Source organism: Chenopodium album, chromosome 16, assembly GCF_948465745.1.
Source record: "Chenopodium album chromosome 16, dcCheAlbu1.1, whole genome shotgun sequence".
NCBI lineage: Eukaryota > Viridiplantae > Streptophyta > Magnoliopsida > Caryophyllales > Amaranthaceae > Chenopodium > Chenopodium album.
Genome location: NC_137849.1, coordinates 19,047,993 through 19,053,981, shown reverse-complemented (window position 1 = coordinate 19,053,981; position 5,989 = coordinate 19,047,993). Strand labels below are relative to the sequence as shown.

At 44.2% G+C, this 5,989-nt stretch overlaps 1 long non-coding RNA gene across 1 annotated transcript; it reads left to right on the top strand.

Annotated features, from left to right (window-relative positions):
* The first annotated feature begins 1,281 nt into the window (after positions 1–1,281).
* Positions 1,282–2,629, top strand: LOC145584989 (uncharacterized). Its single transcript, XR_014100487.1, has 3 exons — positions 1,282–1,626; positions 1,702–1,839; positions 2,006–2,629. It is a non-coding gene; the product is annotated as an uncharacterized LOC145584989 (long non-coding RNA).
* Positions 2,630–5,989: the final 3,360 nt, after the last annotated feature.

Genomic DNA, 5,989 nt, shown 5'->3' with positions numbered 1-5,989 from the left:
TTTGATTGCTTGAAAAATGCCATATATGCTTGAATTGAAATTGTGCTTTGTTTTAGTACTACGTGCTCTGTCTTTTTTTAATATAGTATCATGCGACTAGGCGAACCTTAGATACTATAGAGCCTTAATTTTTTTTATTTTTTCATAGTATAGTATGGCTAGACAACGCGGTTCTGGTTCTCGGTCCCGAGACACACGACGGGAGCACGAGCCCATTCAGGAGGACGTCGATCCGTCTACCTCTCTCGGTCCCTTCCCTGTGTGGGACGAGCGGACATTGTTCTTTGCCCCCGAGCATCACATTTCTGAGAGGGTACGTCATGGGATTGTTGGTTGTAGGACTCGTAGCCACAGCTCTGGCAACGAGACCATTGGTGCATTCTACGATAAATATTTCCGCAATGAAGAATTGTGACTGCTCTGGGAGTCTTGTGGGCTGACTGCCCTATTCCGGGCTACGCAGGCCATGTACTCGTTCGATGGGGGCCATCACGTGGTTCGTGCTTTGGTGGAGTTCTTCTGGGATACCACCAACACTTTCACTTTCCTTGGGGAGAGATGACTGTCACCCCGGCCGACTTCAGTCTCATCTCGAGACTAGAGTTTCGCTCGACTGCGCTACCATTCGACAGCTCTATTAGTGTCTTCTATCCTGTGGTCGAGGAGTTGTTGGGTCCGATCGCTGTTCGGGCCCGTGCTGAGGTGGAGCCCTCACGATTTAGCTCCAGGTGCATTCGGCGGTCGACTCTGGTAATGGGTTTTGAGGAGAATGCAACCACCCGAGAGCAGCGGGTGCGCATCTTCGCACTCATTTTGCTGTCAGGGACCTTTTCTCCTGACAAGGGCAGTCGGGTGTTGCTTTACTACCTTCCTGCTCTCCGTGATCTTCAGCTGATTGGGACTTATGATTGGGCCAGCTTGGCCTATGCTGACTTTTTGCGGGGATTGCGAGACTCCTGTCGACACCGGTCTTACACAAGAAACAGCGCCCTCTCTAGCTTCTGGAGAGTTGTAGAGGTACACTTTATCTCTTTTAAAGTTAGCTCCATACTCTCACTAGCATCTGCTGATTTCCTCTTTGTCTTCGTATATCTGGTTCTATGAGTACTTTCCTTCGCTTGCGCCGGCGAGACCATCTCCACGCGAGCTCCCTGTTGGCGCCTATTGGGGAGGTCGCTTCAGTAACTAGGCGACTACTGCTCATGTCCGAGAGCTGATCCTCTTGGTATGTCCCTTTTGACTAGTTGACATATTTGTATTGCTTTCGGTAGAACTTCATCTTATAGACATTCTTTGCAGGAACCTGAGGTATTATACCGGCCATGGGACGGTCTGGTTATTCCTACGCTGGCTGCGCAGTATACTACTGAGCGTCGCTACTTTCAGGGGACGTATGAGGTGGCGGTGTACCTAGGAGAGAAATTTGCTATCTAGCACTCCTCAGAGATTTTCGTCGTCCCTGCTTCTCCGCCTCGCCACATGTTCCATGATGCGATGCTGCTTAATTTGTCAGAGAGGTCGCCTGCTGGTACCCCTTGGCGATCTTATGCTAGTTTGGGGCGATGCTACGAGGAGGATTTACTACCGTTGTTAGCTCCGGCCCCTGTTTTATTTGAGGAGGCGGCGGTATGATTTTTGTCTTTTATCTCTTTAGTAGCCCCCGAGTGGTATTTTATTCACTTTAGTTTGCTTTTTTGTCAGACCGAGCCTACTGAGTTCATTCCCCCTCAAATGTCCATCCACTATCAGGGGACGTACGGGCCTATTGAGGAGATGATCCCTCCTGCTCCCGAGGATCAGCGTTTCGTTGAGTGATCTATCCCTCGTCATCAGACTCGGGTGAGTTATTTACCTGCTATTTGCTTATATTTGTCTTGTTCTGTTATTGACTTTATTTCTTCGACAATTCTCGCGCGAGGTGGTTACAGCTTTTCTCTTTATTCCTGCTTTGTTTATATTTTTATCTTCTTTGCATCTGACTTGATTTCTTTTTTTGCAAGGACAGCCTATTCCTTCCCGTACTCGGATGAGACCTGAAGCTCGGAGAGAGCTGGCTAGGTCTAGCTCGAGGCGTCGCCGTACTACTTCTGGTGGTCGGGGTGGTCGATCTGATGTTGCCTGGACCGAAGCGGTGGAGGGTTCGAGTTCTTCTTCTGAGGGTGCACAGGCTGGGCCAATGGGCCAAGGAGAGGCGACATCAGCTCCTCGAGTTGGTGGGACGTACGAGGTCGGCTCATCGTCGCAGCAGCCTCCGCAGCCTCGACCTTTGCTGATTCATCACCAGGGCGATCTTGGGTGGATTGGTCCTGAGTCGAGTTTCCCTACTCCTGGCGAGACCGGAGCTGGTGGGGAGCATACCCCTCAATCTGCACAGTTCTTTGATATGATGAACATTCCTCATCATCTGCGTCCTCCAGCGCCGTAGTTGTACCTGTATTTATTTATTTTGACTTTTATAGGACTTTGCCTGACCGACTCGTTTATTAGCTACATTTGTTAGACATATTTGTATATACAGACTATCACCCATTATGACTGTATTGCATTTATTTTTCAAATTTTATTTGCATATGTGTGTGTGCAAAAATTTGTGATTAATTTTGCGCAAAAAGCGCAAAAATTTTCGTCATTTTATTACTAATGGAGGGTACCCGAATTTCTCCCCCAAAAGAAAAAAAATGAAAATAAATCAGGCTTGAAACCAACCTAAATTTAATTAAGCTATATTGATTACGAGAAAGAAAATATATTGATTAATATGTATGGGTGTTTGAGCAAAGGGTGTAATTGTAAAGTCATCGTACAAATTCGAATCATAGCAAAAAAAACACGGTTTGTATAGCACGTCGAGGAAGCACTGCAGTGCCGCGTGTCGCCACGCATTTTGCGCTGTAGCCGAGCGCTGCTGCTATCGCCAGGCGACAGACTTGTCGTTCGGCGCTGCAGTGCGCTGCCTCCGAATCTTTTCCGGAGTCAAACTGCATCGATTTTGTAAATAAATAGCCCCCTAATCTGCCGATTTTCTGTATAATTCGAACAGATTAATTATAACCTTAGTTTCTCAACAAATAATCATGTCTTTAGTCACTAAGATTTTTAGCAATTTCACACGTGAGTGGTGTCGTTCTCTAACTGCTAAAAAGAGAAAAGAACTTGACTTTTTTCACATGGGAGGCATTTATGGTATTAAGGGAGTATATCTTGACATGGATTTTATTTATACCGCCTTAGCATATTGGGACACATATACACATTACTTTAGACTGGGGTATGATGAAATTAGCCCTTTACCAGAAGAATTTGGTGCCATCCTAGGCTTCCCTTCATTAGATCTCGCGGTAATCCCTAGAATAGATGAATATTATTATAAAGATTTTGAGCACTTCTTTAATTTAAGAGACAGAGATCTAACCAATATTGTAGATGGTAGTGTAGTCAATCTAAAAGAATTTGCACGCCACTACTTTGATAGACCTTATTCTGAATCTTTTCATGTTTATAGAAGAAGGGCTTTTCTCTTTTGCATGCTTAACCAGTATCTTCTCACTAGTGGTAGAACTAATGAGGGTCAAGCAATTATATTAACTGTTTTGGAGCAAATTGAATCTGGAAGAAACCCAATGCCATTAATTGTCGGAGAGACTATGCTTAGTCTTGATGAATTAAAGAAAAATCCAAAAGTACCTTTTCGAGGCTCTCCAATTTTATTACAGGTAGAAAAAATAATATTTTTAATTATAGAAATTAAAAACATATTTTTGTATAGTAATATTAATTTTTTGCATTGAATATTTTTTGCAGATATGGCTACTGGAGAGACTAGAATTAATTAGTCCTCATGATAATATTGAAAAATATACTCCAAATTGTTTTTGAGGCGAAAGAAACGCTTCTCTAAGATGAGTTGCCATGAGTGGAATAAAGTCTTTGCTTCTTGCAACTTTTCTATCAAGTGGGTCGTCCCATGGTGGAAAATAGAGAAGATGGTTGGTGTCAACAAGAAACCCTTCTGCCGTCTTCCAAGCTTAACCAAGATGACTTTTTATTATCCCTGCAGGGTAAAAAGGCAGTACGTTCTACTTCAAACAATTCCGTCCGGGGATCTCCGTCGTCCCTATGAATTTCCTGTCTCACAAGAAGTAGAGAGATTTGACACATCTTGGAGCGCTAGGCCTTTATGGGAAGTGATTACCTAAAAGGTTCCTCCTTCCTTGCCCAATGATGTGAAAAAATGGCTTCTTAATAAGCCTACCAAGGACATGAAGAAAAATCAGAGTAGAACCAATGTGAAGAATCTTCTAGGTGACAAAGTGATTCCTGTGAAGGAACGTTTGGGTGAGAAAATTGAGTTTAAAACACCTGTGATGCCTAAGAAGAAAAGTACTACAAAGGATAAAGGGAAAAGAAAAGCTGACACTTCAGAAAAGAAGGTTTGGGTAGAAAGGAAACATGGGGTCCTAGCTAAAGGAGAAACTATATACACTAAAATTGAATGTACGTCCTCTAAAGGATGCCTACTAGCTAAAGTCATGGATGATGAAGAGGAGGCAGATAAAAATTGGAAAAGGTCAAAGAAAGAGAAGAAAGATTGAAGCATTACTGAACTCCTAATTTATTAGACTGTTTTTTAATTTAAAGTCAATTTTATGCTTTTATTTGAATTCCATCAATAATGTAATTTTTGCTTTATTTTATTAATGAAATTTCAGCATTTTTAATTAAATCAACTTTTAAATTTAATTTATTAAAGCAATGAAAAACAAATTTGATTATTTTATTTTCCAGAAATTTTATCGAGTATGGAAGTCGAAAAGTTTCCGAAAAACGCCGAAATTTGCCCAGATATCCCCAGAAAAGCGGCGCCGCTGTTTTGCGTCTGTTGCCGGGCTTTGATGTTTGTCGCCGGGCGACAGGATCTGTTGCTCTGCGCTGCAGTTTGTCGGCAGGCAACATAATTCTTTCTGTGACGCTGCTATTTCGTCGAATTTCTTCTTGTTTGTCGGCTGTTGGTCCCTGATTGATTTGTTCTTGCCCATTTGGGCTGACTTCTTGGCCGACTGTTCCTTGGCAGGAGTAGCCGACTTCTTGTTGGTGAGTTGTTTTATCTCACCATGGAGAGTGCTCACAAGCTTCATGAGCTCGTCTCTGATTACTGGGTCTGACCCTTCCGCATGGGTAGAATCAGACGGCTTCTTTGAATGTCCGGCTGGTTTGCTCGGAGCATTCTGAGAGTGAGGGCGCTCCCGCTTTTCCTTGCTGCGGATGCGCCTGGAGATGAGAGACCCATCTCTGGCAGTATAAGTTTCAATATCACCGTCGTCACCTGAATCATGGTCCGTCTGGACCAACACTTCGTCCAGGGACCGATTGGTCTCTGGTGGCTGATTAGTCTCCAGTGGCCGACTGGTTTCTGGAGGCCGATTAGTTATAGAAATGGGTACAGTTTCCAAAGAGGCCATCTTAGAGGTACTCTCTCCACAGACGGCGCCAAATGTTTCGGGGTTTTTTGAGTCCCTTGGGAGAGTTACAACACTAAGACTGGATGCTCGCTTGGATGCCTGTACCTGCAAAACAACGGAGCACCGAATGGTCGGTGGTCCGCCTCCGAAGCTTAAGTTAGTCTAAGTCCGAAGAATAAGGTGCGGAATGTAAAGGGTTATCTGCTCGGATTCCGAGCTCGGGTGTACTGTTATCTTGAGAGTGACAGTTCTGACAATGATTAGTAATCACTGAATCTTCCTCGGAAGGAGTGTAAAAGGTTCTTTGTGAACGTATCACGTCGTGTGTGTATATATGTGTAGCCATAAATGAGGAGGTCATCTCCTATTTATAGGCTTCTCGAAAAACGTGCACTCCCTAGGGTTTCGTGCCCTAGGGAATATTCACGCAGCTTTTGCAGACCTCGGGATTTGGGCCTGAAAGCGGCCAATCCCAGGTCTTTTTATCCGTCTGCCACGTGTCGTTCCCTGAGAGGTCCAAGGTGGCGCCC